Source organism: Cavia porcellus, unplaced genomic scaffold (genome assembly GCF_034190915.1).
Source record: "Cavia porcellus strain 051 isolate PalLab524CR breed Dunkin Hartley unplaced genomic scaffold, mCavPor4.1 scaffold_5, whole genome shotgun sequence".
NCBI classification, from domain to species: Eukaryota; Metazoa; Chordata; class Mammalia; order Rodentia; family Caviidae; genus Cavia; species Cavia porcellus.
The window spans coordinates 66,389,633-66,408,494 of NW_026947488.1; the positions used below are offsets into that span (position 1 = coordinate 66,389,633).

Sequence of the window (18,862 nt, forward strand, 5' to 3'; positions counted from 1 at the left end):
AAAGGCCAGAAGACAAAAGTTCCTTTGTGGACAAGAAATCTCTGCATGTTGTCATAGCTTTTGTACCAACTACTATAATTTGTGGCCATCCTATCTTAGTGTCTAACACACAATAGGTTCCCATGTTAGCTTCCGTTCATCCCTCCCTCATCCATCCTAACAGTTTGGTTTCCTTTCAGGTTCTCACCCACCAAATCGCTGTGGCAACTGAAAGTGCCTCCATGGATATCCCCAAGGACTCCTGGGGAACAGGATTGCCCCCCACCACTACCCAGAACCTCTGCTCAGAGACTCCTAAAAGAGGTGTAGGGCCAGTTTCTGGCTTAGGGAGGCAAAATAATGTCCTGGAAGCCCTCCCCATTGGGCTCATGCTCTGAACAGTGTGGTGATTTCCTAGTAGTAAAACCAACCACTTCTCTCTAAAACCATTGTCAACCTTTGGCCATGCTGTGCCCAAAGTGAGGCTCAGAGATTATCCAAACTGGTTTCACACAGGAATTACAGGGGCCCTTTAAAAAATACAGAAATCCAATTCTTACCCCAGTGAGTCTCTTTACCTGGCCTGGGCATCTAGCTACTTAATGTGCTCTGTAATTAGCCCACGCTCAGGACAGTGAACTTTGCTCACTGAAATTAAAGTTAACCTTGGCCAGGAAGCTTCCTCATTAGCACCTTCCACTTTAATTTATTCTCTTACTGCTTAGTTCCCTTTTCCCCAATTTATTATTATTTATTTGTTATTATTATTTAGAACAAATTGTACAGCTCCTTCTCATTCATCCAAGTTATTATTCCATTGCAGAAAAAGGTTAGGGCAAAAAAAGGCAACGCAACTACAGCTTCGTGTGGTTTTTTGTTTGTTTGTTTGTTTTGTTTCTTTCCTTTGGGCTTAAAGTCTTCCTGAGCAAGAAGAGAGGTACAGTGAGACACTCGGGAAGCTAGGAAATGAGTCAGGGCCCAGTTGGGCTTAGTTGGCCGCTCCACAGCCCAGCAGAAGGTGCCCACTGCCCTCAGACTGGCCACGGGGCTTCCTTTTGTGGCTTACTGCTCACATCTGAAGGGGCCAGCCTTCAGCCTTCCCCCACGTGCCCTTAGACTTCAGAGTCTCTGAAAGACGGCGCTGTCTACTCCACATGTTTTATTTTGCTGTCAGCCAGGCGGAAATTAGTGAGGAGCAACAGCCAGCTTGGCACTTCCACCATTAGCTTTGATAAAAGAAGAACTAGAAAAGAGTTCTTCATTACTTGTGAAGCCTAGGTTTCAAAACATTACTTTTTTATATGCTCGTGAAAATATCTAAGAAGCATTAAACATAGATGTTGGTTTTAAAAGCCATGAAGTGTATGATGAATTGTGTATGAGTGTGGCATAGAATTTATGCAGGTATGGGAATGGGAGCTGGGCATCTTGGACTGCGCATTTCTTATCTTAGGTTGGAGATAAACTGAAAAGAGAGAAATAGTTATCATGTCCAAATGTAGTTGGTTGACATATTTCCTGTTTTAAAAACAGAGAATATCATTAAATTGCTAGCTATATTAGCAATAGTTTATGGCTCATTTTATCTGAGTACATTCAAAGCTTCAGAAGTGTGCACACACATATAAGCATTTATGTTTTGCACAATTCCTTAGAATATATTTAACCAAGGCAATGTACATGATAATGCATCTGTTGTACCTGTCATGGTTCTGTTTGCTTTCAGGTGCATTCTTTACCAACTTGCTCTGTATCACATGGATCTGACCTCTGCAAACAGGTTTTCCAAGCTTGTGGGTCAAGTAGTTGCCATCTGGGCTCAGCCAATGAGAAGAACTGGCAGACAGGAGAGAGGGACAGGCCAGGTGTCTACTGTAAGCCTCTATTCCTCAGGTGGTACCTCAAAGAGTAGTGGCCTGGCTCAAGCTGCTGCCAGAAAGACTGCCTTGCTTGCAGCTCCCATTGCTTTCTGTTTCTTCAGCCCAAGACTGGGAAGGACTTCCTGTTGTCACTAAGCTTCTGTGAGTCTCTGTCACCTGTATAGCCAATTCCTTGTTATCTATGTTTGTAGTGGTTTCTATAGTTCTGATTAGACTCTGCCTGATACTCAGGTTATGATTAAACGTCCTTTAACATGAGTTAGTGTTATGGCTTGTGACTAGATGTCCCACCAAAATCTCATGTGGTCACAGGTGGGGACCTTTCAGAGGTGGTTGGATCTAGAGTGTGTAATACTGGAATTGATGTGGTGCAATGTTGGGCTCAAGAGCACTAGGTCTAAGGGTATGAGTATTACTTACACTCCAGATACGACATGAGAGGAACAGAAAAACACTGTTAAAGTCTTCCTTGTTGCTTTGCTACCTTTTCTCCTGCAAGAACTGCTTCTCCTCTGCCATGCCACCCTGCGTTTGAGCCATTCGACTATAGACTGAAATCTCTACAAACTGTGAGCTAAATAAACCTTTTCCCCTTTAAGTTTGGGTATTGAGTATCTTGTTTCAGCAGTGAGAAAAGTAAGACAATTAACTATTAGCAAATCTCCTTTCTTCCTTTCTTTTTTGGGGGGATACTGTGGATTGAACCTAAGGCATTTTCACTGAGTTACATTCTCACCCCTTTTTAAATTTTTGAGACAGGATCCTGCTAAGATATTAAGTTGCCCTGACTGGGCTCAAACATGCCATCCTCCTGCCTCTGTCTCCCAGAATACTGAGATTATAAGCACGTGCCACCACATTCAGATTATTATTTCTAATCATTTGTTTGAAAAGATAATTCCTTACCTATTGAAGTTATATTTACCTGACAGTAAAATTTTAAAATGCCTAAATGTCATCAGTGCTTGTGAATTCCACCATCTTGAGCTTCAAGCTGTGGCTTAACTTTACTGAATATGTTCATGTGATAAATGTAATGGGAATAGTGAATCACATTCCAAGAAATGAATGTTATTCATAATTGAATTTAGTACTCTGCTTTTAATAAATAGCCCACATTTACCCTTGAACTAATATATATGCAGTACTGACTGTCATCAGTAGTGCCAAGGAGAAATGATCAGGTAATGGTTACAGTAAAAAAAAATGCTCATAATTTTGGAACTTGAAAGTAATTATATCTTCTCCTTTAAGTGATTTATTTGTATCACTATTTGCAATGTCTTCCCTGAACCTTTGCCTAAAATCCTTTTTCCTGCTGACTGCAAATTAAAATGAACTGTATTTGAAGAGAATGTTACTAGTAGACTATCTCCAAAAGGCTTTCAACCACAGCTAGTTACTGTGGCCGCTACTTCCTTTCTTCTCTCCCTTCCTCATCTTACCCAAACTTAATGGACTTGCAACTGTAAGAAAAACACACAAAAGAGCTAGGATTTCAAACATGGAATCTGGCACTGTATTTATCAAGAGAGTTTATAATGTCTGATTAAAGATGGCAGATTAAGCACACTTGATTTATCAGGCACACTAAAATAACAGTAAAAGCACTTGAAAAGTGATGACCAGCCAGCAATAGAAAGGGCACCCTCTCACCAGATAAATGATTTCAAAGAATTTCTGGACGGTAGATGGTGGATGGAAGAGTGGTGGTAGCATGAAGAGAATAAAGGAAGCCAATCTCACATTACACGAATGAGGGTTAGAGATGGATAGACTTGAGTGGGAACCCTTTCACAGTGAGAAACTTGGGAGACAAGGCAGTTTGTAGGTATCAGCGGAATGGATAATGTGGTTGAAACCATGGTGATAAACAAAATGCACAAAGCAGCAGTTAGCCCAGTAGGGAAAGCAAACGTCAATGACCTTGCTCTCTTTTCAAAGATCATACAGTAATATACTGGCATGTAGGAGTTCCCTTGCTAAATAGCTGGGTCACTAGCAAGTTTTATAACAAAAATAATAGAAGCAGCTAATAGTTACATAATGCTGTAATGAGTACGTTATGTATTACTTCATTTTAATATTCACAACTCCAGTAAGAAACTAAACTGCAGAGTGGCTAGTCTAGGATTACACTGAAAGTAACTGCAGAACTGAATCACAGCATGCTAAAGGCCCCAAATAATAAGCCCTTCCAGGAACAAAAATTAAAATCTGATTGCCTCATTCTGAAGTAAAAACAACTGAAGATGACCAGATATTTAAAGAAAGGTTATAAGAAAGAAACTCCCAAGTAGTATCCTCAGAAAAATTTGAGAAGTTATTATATCATAAAAAAAAGGATGCAATGGCAAAGGAATAACTGAAAAATTGTTAAATGCCTTTGCATATTTAAGAAAATGGTAAAATACATGTGGTATGTATGCAGTGTTAGTGTGTGAGTATGTAACAGAAGCTTTGGGATATATAATTTCAAAAATTTCCCAGAGCAAGTGACAAAGAGATGGATATCATAAGGGAAAATAAAGGAGTGACAGAGGGCTATGCAGGATGTCTCACACACACACACATGCACACACACACAAGTGGATAATAAGAAATAAAAGACATTTCCCCATGGCTGGAGGAAGTGAATCTCTTAGACAGCAAATCATTACATTTATACATGGAGATAAAGAGCAGATCCTCTATGACATTTGAAATCTGTTCTATAACCAAAACTAAATCTTCTGCTCTCTCTGCAGGTTAGTCTAGGAGTTGAAAATGACTAACAATGTTTATGTTTATGTGACCAAAGATAATATTATTTAATTTTGGGTTAGGAATCAACCTGATTAATTACATTTCTCTTTTTTGTATAGCTGTTTGGGGTTTTGCTTTATATTTGCCTTTCTGAGAATGTTTGCCATTATTTTATCCCCCAAGATTATCTAACCTCATGGTGGGATCAGGTGTTCTATCAGATCCTCTTCTTTACTCTTGCCCTGCTCTAATGTAATCAGACTCTGACTCTGACTCTGGGTCTTCACTGGATTTGACTACTTCCTGGAGCCCACATGTTGCTCTTTCTTCTTTAATTTCTGTTATTTGCTAAAGCTGAGCATATAACTTGTTAAGAGAAAAGTGTGTAGGTGCTAAGTTTTCCTTATTTTATTACCATACTTAATTGATATGCTACCTTGGCTAAGAGTGCATTTTTAGGTTGAAATCCTTGATTTTCTTGGAACTTTGGAAAATTGTTCCCATATTTCTAGTATCCATGGTTGCTTAAGATGAGTCTAATATAATTTGAATTCTTGTTCTATTGATAAGAACATTTCCCATGGCTGAAACACTTCTCAAAAGTCCCCCTCTCCCAACACTGCTGCATTTGGGATTAAGTTTGCAAACATGAATTTGGGGGACACATTCAGGCCATAGCACCTCCCCAATTCCCTCCCCAAAGCATTGAAAAATTGCGCAGTGTGAAACATGATGAGGGGGTTTCACAGCACAATGCCCAGCGGAGATTCCCCTGGACAGGCCAGATGCCTTTTCTCCCAGTCCCCTTGCTCACCAAGATCACTCAGACCCAGCCCTCCTGCTCCCTGACCCCACCAATCTCTGTGTCCATTACCTTTACTCCTTCCACCGCTCCTCCCTCCCCCTTTCTCCTTTTCTCTAAACCAAGCCCTCCACCCCCAAACCTACCTTAATCCTCTCTTCCTTCAGAGCTTAGACCTGGGGTTGATCTGGCCCCTCCATCCTGCTCATTTTGTCTCGCTCATCACAGGTCAGCTGAACCAGGAAAACTTCCTTCAACCCACACTCCTTGGAAGTTAGAGTGAAAAGTAAGGAATTCTGGAAACTTTAGCACATGTCATTTCTTTTTTCAGTATGGGGATTGAACCCAGGACCTTTGCATTGTGGTACACCCCCACTCCATTTATTTATTTATCTATTTATTTTTAATTTTGAGACAGGGTCTTACTGAATCCTTATGTTTCCTAATCTAGATTTAAACTTGTGATCCTCCCCCCTCCATCCCAGAGTGCTGGGATTACTTTTTACTCTCTCAAGAACAAGAGTTGATATTGGAACTCAAGGAAGAAAACTAAGTTCCAGTTGCCTAGCAATGCAACTCATATTTGACTTTTCCAGAGTGAAGGATATAGGGAGGGGGAGAAGAAATAGAACAAGGCTCTGAACTGCCATCATTTGTGTGCACACCTGGCTGTCCCACTGGACGATAGAGACCGTGTCGAATATCCATTGCTGAAGGCTACCCCTTCCACAGTGCCTTAGCAGATATTAATACTTGAATGCAATGTGAATGCACAAATGAACCTTGCAAAAGAGCCACCGAATGCAGTGAGGTGGCTGAGACAGTTTCTTGGAAGCTCTCCTGGACTTCTATCAGCTGTCCGCAGGGACACTCCAGTTGTCCCTCCTGTGAGTGTGGCCCTGTAGCACAATGTGGTCATCAGACAACTTCTGAAGCAACTTATCACCACCCTAGAAAGTCAACACTCATGTGTGTGTGTGGGTGTGGGTGTGTGTGTGTGTGATCTCATCCCACATTTCTTTAACCCAAATCTTCCTGTTGAATTTGTCAATCCCATAAGTCCATCCTTTCACACTTGTTTTTTAATCACGTGAATTAAATCATATCGTAAGAACTTTTAAGAAGTTCTACACAATAAACATAATGCTTGCAGCTCAAAGTTAACTTAAAAAAATATCTTAAGAGTCAGTACAAAGCAATCATTACTAACCCACAGAACCCCTGACACTTGGTATGTCCTGTGGGAGCTTCCTGCTAATCTCCTTAAATCCTGCTCTCACCAGGCGTTTCTGAGCTACAAACCCATCTGCCTCAGGTCTGAAGTCCTTTGCCCGGTGTTGAAAGCCATCTGCAAGCTGACTGGGTCTGATTCCCTGTGGCTCCCTTTACTCCCAACATGCATGACCTACCTCACAACCAGATGGTGATCATGCGCCTCTCTAGCCCTCTGTCCAAGTAGCTTCCCATTCCCTGGAGCATTTCTTTCCCCTCTACCTCCCTCTTCTGGCTAACTTAAGCAGGGAAGTTGAATGGACATTTCCTCCCAGTGCTCCCCTCCGAGGAGACCTCTCCAACTCATCCAGCCCGCGTGGTTCCCTGTCCTTCCTTCCTTGTGTCCAACTAGGCCTCTCTGTTCCCTTCATGGGCTTTCTGGGTATTTTTCCAGCAAGGTGGTAACTTCCTCTTGGAAGGACCCATGTGTTTTACTTCTGTCTCCCAGAGTGTTGAGCACATTGCTTTCTGCACAGTGAGTATTACTTCAAAATTCTGATTGAGTTAAAGGAACCAACCCAGGTGGCTAAGGTCTCATACTTTCCTTTGCTCCTCAGACAACTCCCATTGGGACACTGGGAGAATCATCGGCGTAATCAAAGTTTACATCTGGGCCTAATTCCAGGCCTCATTCTCATAATTCTTGAAAATCTTATTTCTATAATATTTTAGAATGAGGAGTGCAGGGTCACTTGCCAAGATTTTAAGAACTCAGGTTTCCACTAATGTAATGCTATGCATGTTGTACACTAAACTATACCTGCTGTACAGATGAATTTCTAAGAAGCAGGGATTATAATGAGAGGAAGGAGAGCTTGAGAGGAAACTGCTCAAAACTGCTTAAAATGCAGATACCCCTCTCCTCTCAAGGGGGAATTTCCTAGATTATATTACAGAGAGAGAAGGGGGGTAACAAGTGACAATGTCCTATGACACTCAGGTCCAAAGAATGTCATCTTTCTATACTTCTCTAAAATCACATTAATTTGGCTTCATATTCCTCACTTTCTAAGGCTGGGGAAGAACCCAGTACCATGATTGCTGGGTGTCCTTGTCCCCTCTACAGGCTTTGGAGGACAGAGGGAGAAGGAGGGTGTCCTGATTCTCTGACCAAGACACCCACCATTGTGCTTTGTAACTCTTTGTATTAAACCAGTCAGGCCCCCAGGGTCCATGGAGGGCTTCCTCCCACTGTGCTCTCATCTCCACTGGCCACAGGTGATTATTCATGGGAACTCTCATCCCAGCTCTCAAACTCAGAGTATGCAGTATTGGGCACTATAGGCCCTCCAGTGGCCTACCCCTCAGTTTCTGCAGGCATGGTAAGACACTGACCCTGTCAACCTGAAAACCTGTCCCACCCCTTCCACACACATGTACATACATATACATATACATATACATATACATATACATATACATGCACATGTATACATGGACTTCCTGGCTTAGGGATCCCACCAACAGGGTTCCCCCTTTAATCACAGTAATCATCTCCACTGTCCTGAAAAATGTTGTCGTAAGTCTGGATTTCAAACAAAGATATGAGTGGAAAGTTTTTCTGGGAACCCAGGACATCTTTATTTTAGGCTGAGAAGCACAAAGAGCTATTTTTCCCCCTGAGGAAGAGGAGCTAGCCACCCCAAAACACAGAACTCAAGGCTAGGAAGAAAATTACTTTATCCTTCTTTTTGCTGATAAGGCCACAGCAGTAAAAAGGGTACGATACCAATTAACTTCTGTGCCACCCTGCGTTTCATAGACGAACACTCTGCCTGTGGATGGGGTGTTTGTGGCTGTGTGGCAGAGGTGGGGGTGGGGAGGCCAAAAGCTTTAACAAAGGAAGTCTGGACGCCTGGCGAAATCTCAAGGAAAAGCCCAGAGAAGCCATGCAAAGAAACGCGTGTCTGCAGCATTAAATGAGGGGGTGCCTCTGAGCCCTGTGACCGCCTGAAATGAAGAAATGACAACTGGCCGACATTTCCTTGCAGCAGTTGGAGCAGGGCTGGCGTAAGGCACAGGACGGCCAGATTGTGGTGTGAGGTGAGAGCGGGCCTGCAGAAGCTCGGCCTGCAGGGTGCTGCTCCCAGGACACCCTTTTCTAACACGCACAAGTGTCACAAGGCTGAGATGGCCCTGCTTAGAAAGGACAGCGGCGTGCGAGAGCCCTCCGGGGTCTAAAACAAAAACAGCGCTGGCTGTTTGGAAGATCTCACAGGCTGATAAACCCTATCCGGATATCCAGCCTTACCTGAAAGCGCAACCAAGCTGCAAGAATCAAAAAACATTTTCACAAGTGCAAGTTGATCAGAGGGGTCAGGGAGGAGAGATAGCCCTGCCCTCTCCCCACCCTACTCCACAGGGCGGTCAGTAGTTCAGGCACCACACACTGGCTAATAGCAGCCCAAGCAAATACAGGGAATTTTAAAATAAACTCTCAGGTAAAGAATTATTGTAAGGTTTTTAACGATGTTTGTTGTTGTCTAGCTTCTCCATTTCGTACTGTGAGTAATCAGGAAATTATCTTTAAAAGTGTATCCATATGAATGGATACACTTAGAATGGGAAAATCAGGACAGAAAGGATTTGAAATGTTCTTCATTAATCACCAAAACAGCTTTCTAAAAGTTCCCCTGGGTAACTATGAGTGTAATAAGTTGCAGAAAATAATTAGGTCCCACCAAATTGTCCTTTTCAAAATTATATATTATGTATTATAAATACCACATGTAGGCTCAATCCCCCCGTCTCTGCTACTCATGTTTGATCTTTTCCCTGTACATGTGACAGTTATAGATATTTTTAATCACTCATCTGCCAGTCTGATGGGCTAGTGACCCTTTCAGTATTGTTCTCCACTTCCCTGATGCCAGTCTTGTTGAATATCTTTCAGATGCTCTTTTCTTATTTCTATTTTTTCCATGACTAACTTCTTCACAGGCTTTGCCTTTTTCTAACCCGTTGCTTGTTCACTTAATGCTGATATCAATCCTTTCATTATTATATTCTTGAAAATCATTTCTCAATGTACATCATTTATCTTTTAACTTTGTGTATGGGATTTGGGGCCATAAAGAATGTTTGGGTTTTATGTAAAACAATCTATCGATAACTTGTTTATGATATCGAAGATTTTGTAATTTTTTTAATAGGGTCTTACCATGTAGTGCAGGCTGACCTTGAACTTGCTTATGTAGCCCTGCCTAGGTTTGAACTCATAGTAATCCACCTGCCTCAGCCTCCTATGATGGGATTACAGGTGTGTATCACCAGGCTTGGCTTTTGTGATTTATTTAAGAAAATCTTCATCATCATAGATTACAAAAAATATTTTCTTTCATTCTTCCCTATGGTACTTTTTTGGTCTTTTTAAAAAGCTTGTGTCATCAATTTAGCTTTTGTTATAAAATAAATCAGCCAACTATACATCCCATGCATTGTACAGAAAGAAGGAAGCCATGTTACTTCATCCACCTGAGATAGAGGTGAGAATTCTGTGAGAGAAGGAAGGATATCCAACAAAGACCTTAAGCGTTAGTGGGAGGTAATCATGGCATCCAAATAATCCAAATTTTCTAAATTATGTAATATTCTTTCTTACATAGTTACCACCTAATATTTGATTTAATACATAGTTACATTTAAATAATACATAATACATTTGATTTAATACATAGTTACCACCTAATATTTGATTCAGAAATTATGTGCCCTGAAGAGTTAATAAGGTTATAGATATGTAAACCTACAAAAGAAGACGAGATAAGCACCATGTGAAATGTACTAAATTGTATGAGTTCAGAGGAGCAGAGGGCTTTCTGCCTGGAAAGATTAAGGAGAAAATAGGCATCTTCCGAGTTACAGTCCTATGACTGAGTCGTTAAATTAACTGATTGCTAAATGAAAAATTGTGTATAATGTGTATATTCCTATATTCAGAACAAAGAAATGGTTAAAGGGAACTCCAACTTGATGACCTTGTTTTTATTGCATAATGCTTGCATTCAGTACCATAATATATAAAAGAACATAAAACGGTAGTACTGTACTGTCAGTACAGCCAGCAAAATTACAGTATTATACTGTGGAAAAATTCACCATAAGGCCACAGTGCTCTTTGTGTTCCTGCATCAGAAGTCCAAATGCAAGTCGTAAGCTGCAGTAGCAGGTACTACATCCAAACAGTCATTAAACAAGTAGGTTGTTAAATGAGGAATATCCACATATGCGCAGGTGGGCTCAACTAACACTGCAGTCAATTTTAAAATGTTTTTATCACCTCACAAAGAAACCTGGTACTCTTTAGGTGTCCCCTTTCTAAACTTTCATCCCCTTCTCCAAAGCAACCACCAATCTATTTTCTATTCCCAAACCATTTCCCTCTTCTGGACATTTCATAGGAATGGGATCATATAACATAGGATTGCTTTTTTGTGACTGGCTTCTTTCACTTAGCAATATGGTACTACTAAAGGCTCAAGCTAGCAGTCTCCAATCTAACTGTCTCATTAGAGAGAATGGTATAGATGCAGGGTAGTGGGAAGGGACTAGAGATAAGGAGAGCCTTCAGGAGGCCCATAAGTAGCCACGATTGGGTAATATGTGTGCTCAGCAAGGAAGCTTTGGGCTGCAAGAAAACACTGAACCATGAATAGCTGGAATGGCAGACATACTGTCTTACTAGCGAGAAATCCAAGGATAGATGGTTCTAGAGTTGGTCCATAGTTTATCAATATTAACAAGGATCCAGCTCTTCCATATTTCTGTCATCTTAGTGTACTGGCTTTTATGCTCCGACCTTTCCTCTCATGGATGGAAGATGCTGCTGTTCTTCAGAGCATCACCTCTTTGTGTAATTGCTTAAAAAGTTCCTTTTGTGTGCCACTGGCTGGGACAACACTACATTTCCACACATTTGTGCCTTAGCTCCGGGGTAGGCTGAGAAGGTGCACATCTGCCCTTGCCAGGCTCTGTAGTTGGTACTAAGCTCTGTCAGCAAAAAGGAAGGGAAAATCCATGTGGTTCTTGGATAGACAAACAATGGTGTTTCCTGCCAAGGCCAAAGGAGACCAGACTAATGCAGTGTTCTTGACCCAACAAAGGATAGTCTTACCTGAATATGGGAATGTCTGGTAGGGTCAAAGGGCAGAGTGAGGACAAGAAGGATGAAGGTGAACAGAAATTTATTAAGATTGGTTACAAGGAGGTCACCGACATCATCTAGTTGCTACATTCCGGTAACAGAGAGGAATAAGCTGTCAGACTCAGTTTGGAAAAAAGAAAAAAGGATGCAGAAAGGTACAGGAACTTTTAGAACAAAAAGCAGGAGAAGAACTGGACAATAGGATCAGATTAAAGATATTTTTCAAGATGGAAAGACTCTTCAGGTAGCAAGATAACTTACTGAGAAATTATTTGGAGGTTTTTTCCTTACTACTGTAGTTTATATTTGTGGAAGTTTAAATAGTTAAATAAAATAATAACAGTACATAACATTAGAAGCATGTTGGTTTACTATTAAAGGTATAAGTTCTGCATAGCTAACACAGGGGCCTTAGAAGATAAGAGTGTTTGATGTCATATAAATTTAAATGTTTTTATTTAAATATGTATTGCATATAAAGTTAGAACAACAATGAATCAGTGGAGAAAATGTGTATTCATAACACAAATATCATATGTGCCTAAAGATTCCTAGTAAACAAAGAGCACTTACAAACTGATAAGGGACAAACAGATAAAAAGGAAAATAGGCAAATGACATGGAAAGATGCTGCACAAAAAAGAAATCCAAATGATCAATAAATTTACAAAAGCTATTCAAACTCACTGTTAATAATTATATAATGCTCAGTATAACCTAGGCTATTTCCTAAGACACATATCAACTTAATTCTCATAACTACACTAAGGAGTACACACATTTATTCTCTCCCTTTGATAGATGTGAAAAGTATCTTAACCAAGAAATTACAATCATTAACTGGCAGGTGGACTCAAATCCAAGGAATGTGGCCTCAGAGTCTGTGCACTTAACTGGTAAAGTCAGAAAAATGCAAATTAAAGGAAAGGTGAGATGCTTAATTTTACCCATCAGATTGATAAAATTTAAAAAGACTGATAATATCAGGTGATGTCCAAGATGTGAGAGAATATTCAATCTATATATTGCTGGTCGGAGTATAATTTATTCCAACTTTTTTGGGAATTATTTAGAAATATCTATTAAAATATACAAAATTATTTGAGTCAACAGTCTCACTTTGTACACTGCATTTTAGCATAACTTTAAAAATGAAAGTATTGGGATATTTATTGCAACATAGTTCTACCTGCCAAACAATTTTTTAATTATAGAAAAAAATAATTTGTTCATCAGTTAAGAATGGATTAAACAATTTATGGCCAGACATACTAAGAATGAGTGAGATCACTTTTTCCCAGATTCTAACCACATTGTACCACTAAAACACTTCTATTTCAGTTGTCTCAGTATTTTACACAAATCTGTCACAAAAATGAACTTTTATGCCACAGTCAATATAAGTAGAAAACCAACATTGCATTACTTTCTAGAAATAAAAACTGTCTGTAAGATTAAATACAAAGACAAAACAATGTTATCGATATTTAGTCAGACAACAAGGTCTAGAAAAGATTCTAATTCTGAACCAAACTCTACAAAAAGGTGAGACCTCAAGCATCAGAGAGTCCTTAGGGACACACACTATGGGATTTGTGATCCTTCACGGGCCATCTTAACTCCTCACATTAATTTCCTAAATATAAGTAAGTAATGTGTTGTTGAATTCGATCAGCAAAGTCAAAAGAATCCTCCATGGGTGCAGTGACACCTGTCTCAGTGTGAACACAAAGCTGAAAACCTTAGTTAGCCATTTTTGATATGTGACACGGTCCACGATGAGTATTTGAGGCCAATTGAACTCATAAACTTCAAGGGTGTCAACACTGACTATGGGGAGGAGTGAGGAGATAGGCTTTTATTAAATTGCTTTTATTTATGAGCATGTATTGTTTTTTGGCTTTTAACAATTCCAATTTAAAAAATTTGTAAAGCAGCAAGAAGGCAACACTCAGCCTGAACTGTCAAGCCATGAAGAAGTTGCCAGCCCCCACCTAAGTCACGCTATTTCTCTACCTCAGGGAGAAATAGCACAGTTGACACATTAGACTGAGAATTCTTTTTCAGGGCAGGGCTGCCCCTGGCTCACACACTGGTGCAGTAGCATGCACACACCCTTGTCCTCACCCACCTTGCAGCTGATGACAAAAGAAAAATGTTTCCCAAAGTGGCCAAACGTTCCTTGGGGGACACAACTGCCCCCAGTTGCATACTGCTGCTCTTGTCCTTGGTTTCTCATCAGTGAAGGCAGTCAGGGAGCCAAGCACGCTTTCGGCTCCTCTGGCTACCTCCGTACTGTAAATCTGTTTCCAGAGGCTGTTTTCCTCCAGAGCCACTAGAGGGGACTTTTCTGCAGCACAAAAAATAAAAACAGAGCACCCAGGAAACTTGGTTTTCTCTTCTCCTTTACTTTTTTCAGTTTCTGACAGCCGGCCTTAAATAAATAGTCTTTGATGTTGGGAGTGATAACCCTTAACTATGAGGCAGGTTGTCTTATGCTTTGCGCCATAAAAGTAAGTGTTTTAGATATGGTGGGGTGAAAAATGGTCTTTGTTTACTTACCATTCTTGGTAAGGCAGTCAGATGAATCATACCTCCAAAAGAAGACAGACAGGGGAGCCTCTAGGACACCAAGGCTGGAAGGTGAAAGATCACTGTTCTTCCTGATCTTTTTCAGGCTCTATGATAGTGGACAGGTGTCTTACATTTTCTGTTTTTGTAATGAGACATAGTTGAGGAGTCGGAGTTTACAGCTCAGACATTAAGTATCTCAGCTGTAGGTGGTCAATCTTTGGTGGTCAATCAGAGTCTAGTCTATCTGCTTCTTAGGATAGGCATGAGAGTGAAAGGAGATGGAGTACATGAGCCTTCAGAAATAGAAGATCCCATGTGAGTTCAGAGTACAAGTTTGTAGATATTATCAAAGAGAAAGGATGGGATAGCTGAGAGCTACCATAGGATGGGTGGATTCACACAGCTAGAAGACATTCCTACTCTAAGTGCTATTAGCTACAGAAGAGGCTGCATAACCCCAAACTCTTCACACCTGGTGGGACCTCCGTGCCTGGGTGATGGTCTCCATCCCTATCAAAATGGGCCCACCACTCAGCTGGTGTCACTGTGTATTCTTATGAGTTGTTTAAACACTTTAATGAATAATTTTCCAACAGCTGATAAGGGTTAGGTACTAGGATTGAACTGAACTCAGAACCTTCACACTGAACTATATTCCCAGTTCCAAATTGCCCATGTTGGGCTTGAACTTGCAATCTTCATGTTTCCCATTTCCACTACTGCTTTTTAAACATTTTTTTAAAAAGTCCTTAACCACCATAGGAAATACATTTCACAGAGAGACCTGGTCCACATACTTATAAAACTGAAACAGAACTTTTACTTATAATGTATGTGGATATTTTCTATTTTGCTTCCTTTTAGTCTGTTAGTTAAAACCAATGCTGACCTACTAAATAAATAATAGAATTTTTTCTTTTTTTGGGGGGGGGGATTTAGCTCAGTGGTATAAGCACCTGCCTGGCAAGCGCAAGGTCATGAGTTCAATCCCTGGTACAAAAACAAAAGTAGAATTACTTTTTTCTTTCTTTTTCTTTTGAATATAGAGCCTTGCATTTGCAAAGCCTTCTCTCTTTCTCTGAGTTACCCTAACTCCTGCTCATCAGTTTTTAAGCACTGTATTAGAAGGCTTTGTGTGGGGCTGGGGATTTAGCTCAGTGGCATAAGCACCTGCCTTGCAAGCAGGTGGTTGTGAGTTCGATCCCTGGTACCGATAAAAATGAAAAAAAAAAAAAAAAAAAAAAAAAGGATTTTGTGGAAGGAGAGGAGGGAATATTGGGCCCTCATGCTGAGTCTAGGAAGAAGCAGAAGACATGAACCCCATACATTACTTGAAGCCTGAAAGATGAACCCCTTAATTGTCCAGAGGCTAATTTTCTGCAAAATATTTCAGGAAAAACAACAGTTCCAAATTCAAACTCTCCAAATGACATTAAATGTGTGAGGAGAGCTACTGGATAGAGCAGCCTGTCATCTGGATTCTCAGGGATCAGTCTGAACTCCACATCATTTACTGAAATATAGACGTGCATAATGTAATCATCATGACAAAAATAAAACCTTTTAACCCAACATTTATTGAGTACTTAATGTATACCAGATATTGCACTAAGCACTTTACATGAGTGATGGAACATAAATTAAGTTTCAGTGTTCCCTGATTTTCTTCTCTTCCTGCCCACTAGAGTTCTGATTTTGTCATTCCAATTTCTTCCCTGCCTCAGCAGCAGGAGCAGCAGACTGGAGCAGGACCCAGGGAAGAGTGGTAGGGCCTGGAGACAAAGCTTTGTAGGGATCTGGGGAGAAATAAGTGTAGGAAGAAACTACGGGGTCTAAGGGGCTTAGGCAGGGGCATCAGGATTGCGGGAGCTCCACATCATGTTAGAGAGATTCAGATGTTAAATACAACTTCACTAGAAACTTCGTTGTGGTGACTGGATTGATTTCTGGGACTGCAACACTTCTCTGAGACCAGATGAAGGGGGTCATGATCACAAGAGTGTTACCTATTCATTGTCTCATTTAATTTGTGTAGCAAACCTGTAAGGTAGTATTTTTTTTTTTTTTTTAGATAAACTCAAGGAGGTTGTCACAGGCTGAGCAGCCTTAATAATAATACAGCCAGACCTGAAATTATGTCTATCGCCAAAGCATAAGCTCTTAACAAGTCTATGAACAAATGTGATTTCTCATATAAACCATATCAGTTAAGAAAAGAGTACTTAGAAATAAATTCATACATTACTGGTGGGAACTTGAAATCATGAGGCACTCTGCCAGTTTGACAGTTCTTCAAAATGTTAAACATAGAGTTATAATATCACGCAGCATCCCACTCCTTGGTGTCTGCCCAAGAGACATGAAAGCACAAGTTCTACAAAACAGCTTGTACGTGAATGTTCATAGCAACATTATGCATCATAACCCAAAGTGAAAACAATTCAAATGTTCCTCAACTTGTAGGAGCATAAAAAGGAATGAAGTGCTGAAATATCCTCCAACATGGATAAACACTAATGTGTTAGGCTAAGAAAAAGAAGCCAGACATATTTGTATTAAATGTTCAGAAAAAGCAAATTCATAGAGCCAGAGGTAGATCAGTGGTTGCCTCGGGGTGGGCGTAAGGACAACTAGGGAGTAATGGCTGATAAGTACAATGATTTTGGGGGGCAAGGGGACAAAAATGTTATAAAATTAGATTTTGGGTCATGAAAGTCTGTCTATAAATATACTAAAGGTGAATTATACACTTTACTGGGTGAGCTTTATGATATGTGAACTGTAACTTAATTGTTTTTTAAGACTGAATGAGATGAAAGAAACTGGAAGCAACAAGTATAGACAAGTCTTCCAAAGAATTCCTTGAGCCCTTAAAAGTTGTTAGAAAATCACCAGTATAGAATCACATTTGCCGTAACAAGGAGGAGGATGCTCCAGGTGGGGTGCAGGCAAGGGGGTGCTATTGTCTTGTTTCTCCATGTCTCTAAGTACATGATCAGCCCAATGCCCAGGCTTTATCCGCACTGTTAGCATACAGTGTTAGGGTCTGTGTCTTGCTTAAACGCACCAATAATTTCTGCTTTTATCCTCTTTTTCTATTCCCATTACCCTGGTGCCACAAGGCTGAAAATGAATCTGCCTCTGTTTGTATTATTAGAGAAATAAATTCCCTTGTATGTGAAGCAAGCAAGGCCACCAAGTCTCTGGGGAAACAGAGCAGGGAGGTGCCCAGAGGCATTTTCTGCAGAAAGGGAAGAAAAGAATAAACAAATCTTCTGCCAAAAATGCCTGGAACTTAAAGCGTTTTCCTCAGTCCAAGGTCAGGCGCTGTGCAGACGGGGACAGTGAATCTGCAGCTCCCTTGATGAAAAGCATGTGGCTTTTTCTCTTCTGATAGTCACCTCTGCTAATTCCACCTGCCAAGGGAGTCAGATCCCACGGAACAAGTGTCATTCCTCAGAGTGGCAACTGGCAGAGCTCCCAGGAACATGGTAACTGCAAAGTGTCCCCAGCCACCGGAGACACAGACTTCCTGAGCCAAGGAGGAAGGGCCCCTGGACCATACACCCCACCCTAGGGAAAGCTGTGAAGTGGTTATTGAGGAGGGCAGCATCTCCACCACCACCAAAGAGCTAGAAATCCCCGTCTTTTGCCTTCCTCTTGGAATGAAACACTTACCCTAGAGAATCACAGAAAAATAAAACTGCAGAGTCATAAACACCATGGGAAAGGGTACCTCCACGGTCATCTTCATGCTGTGCCACCTCAATGCCCCACAAACCAGATGTTCTCTTTTTGCCAGCATTCCTTGCCTTTGCTTGAGCAGAGCCCTTGCCAAGACTCTCACTCAGACCCAGAAAGGCAGCCATTACCGGCCGGACAGTGCTAAGAGCACATGGTGACTCCCACTGTCAGGTCTGTGTATGCTCCCTATCTCTTCCAGCACTCTTCACACCCTGAAACCACACAATCATCCCCCCCCCCCCCATTCTGCATCTTGGAGTCTTTGGGCATGTTGTCACGTCTTTCTTCCCTTTAGTCTTCTTGCTGACCTCAGACTTACCCTTTTAATTTCAGGCTTACCCCTTTATCCCACTTATATTCATGAGTCTGACAAAGACAAGCCTGGGCCTTGGCTCCCTCTGAGATATGTCCACTGTGGCAGGGGTGAGAGACATCTGTCCGACTTTCCTGGCTTTGTTTTATGCTTCCAACTTCTCATTCCCCACTTGGACCTGAGGACAGACCCACCCACCTGTCCCCTCTGGGTAATCGCCTCCTTGCCAAACCTCAGACCTGGTGCTGGCCCATCCTGAGGGCATGTGGACTCTGGCCTACACTGAGTATCCCTGATTGTTCTGCGTTTTCCTTGTCAAAGTTGGTTTCAAGCCCTGTTTGTATTTGTAACTGCCCTCTCCTGGACAGGGAGCTCAAATACTACCTTCGTTCATTCCATTCATGCAATAT

The 18,862-nt window shown here is 41.1% G+C and overlaps 2 long non-coding RNA genes across 2 annotated transcripts in view; one reads left to right on the forward strand and one right to left on the reverse strand.

The window, feature by feature from the left end:
• The window catches only part of LOC134476104 (uncharacterized), a 26,194-nt gene extending 23,742 nt beyond the window's left edge, over positions 1 to 2,452 (forward strand). The window contains exon 4 of the long non-coding RNA XR_010047592.1: positions 180 to 2,452. This is a non-coding gene — a long non-coding RNA (uncharacterized LOC134476104). The remainder of the gene's footprint in view (positions 1 to 179) is intronic.
• LOC134476105 (uncharacterized) overlaps positions 1 to 14,448 on the reverse strand; it is a 25,770-nt gene extending 11,322 nt beyond the window's left edge. The window contains exons 1-2 of the long non-coding RNA XR_010047593.1: positions 14,384 to 14,448; positions 5,553 to 5,672 (exon numbers count right to left, since the gene is read on the reverse strand). This is a non-coding gene — a long non-coding RNA (uncharacterized LOC134476105). The remainder of the gene's footprint in view (positions 1 to 5,552; positions 5,673 to 14,383) is intronic.
• Between the last annotated feature and the right edge of the window lie 4,414 nt (positions 14,449 to 18,862).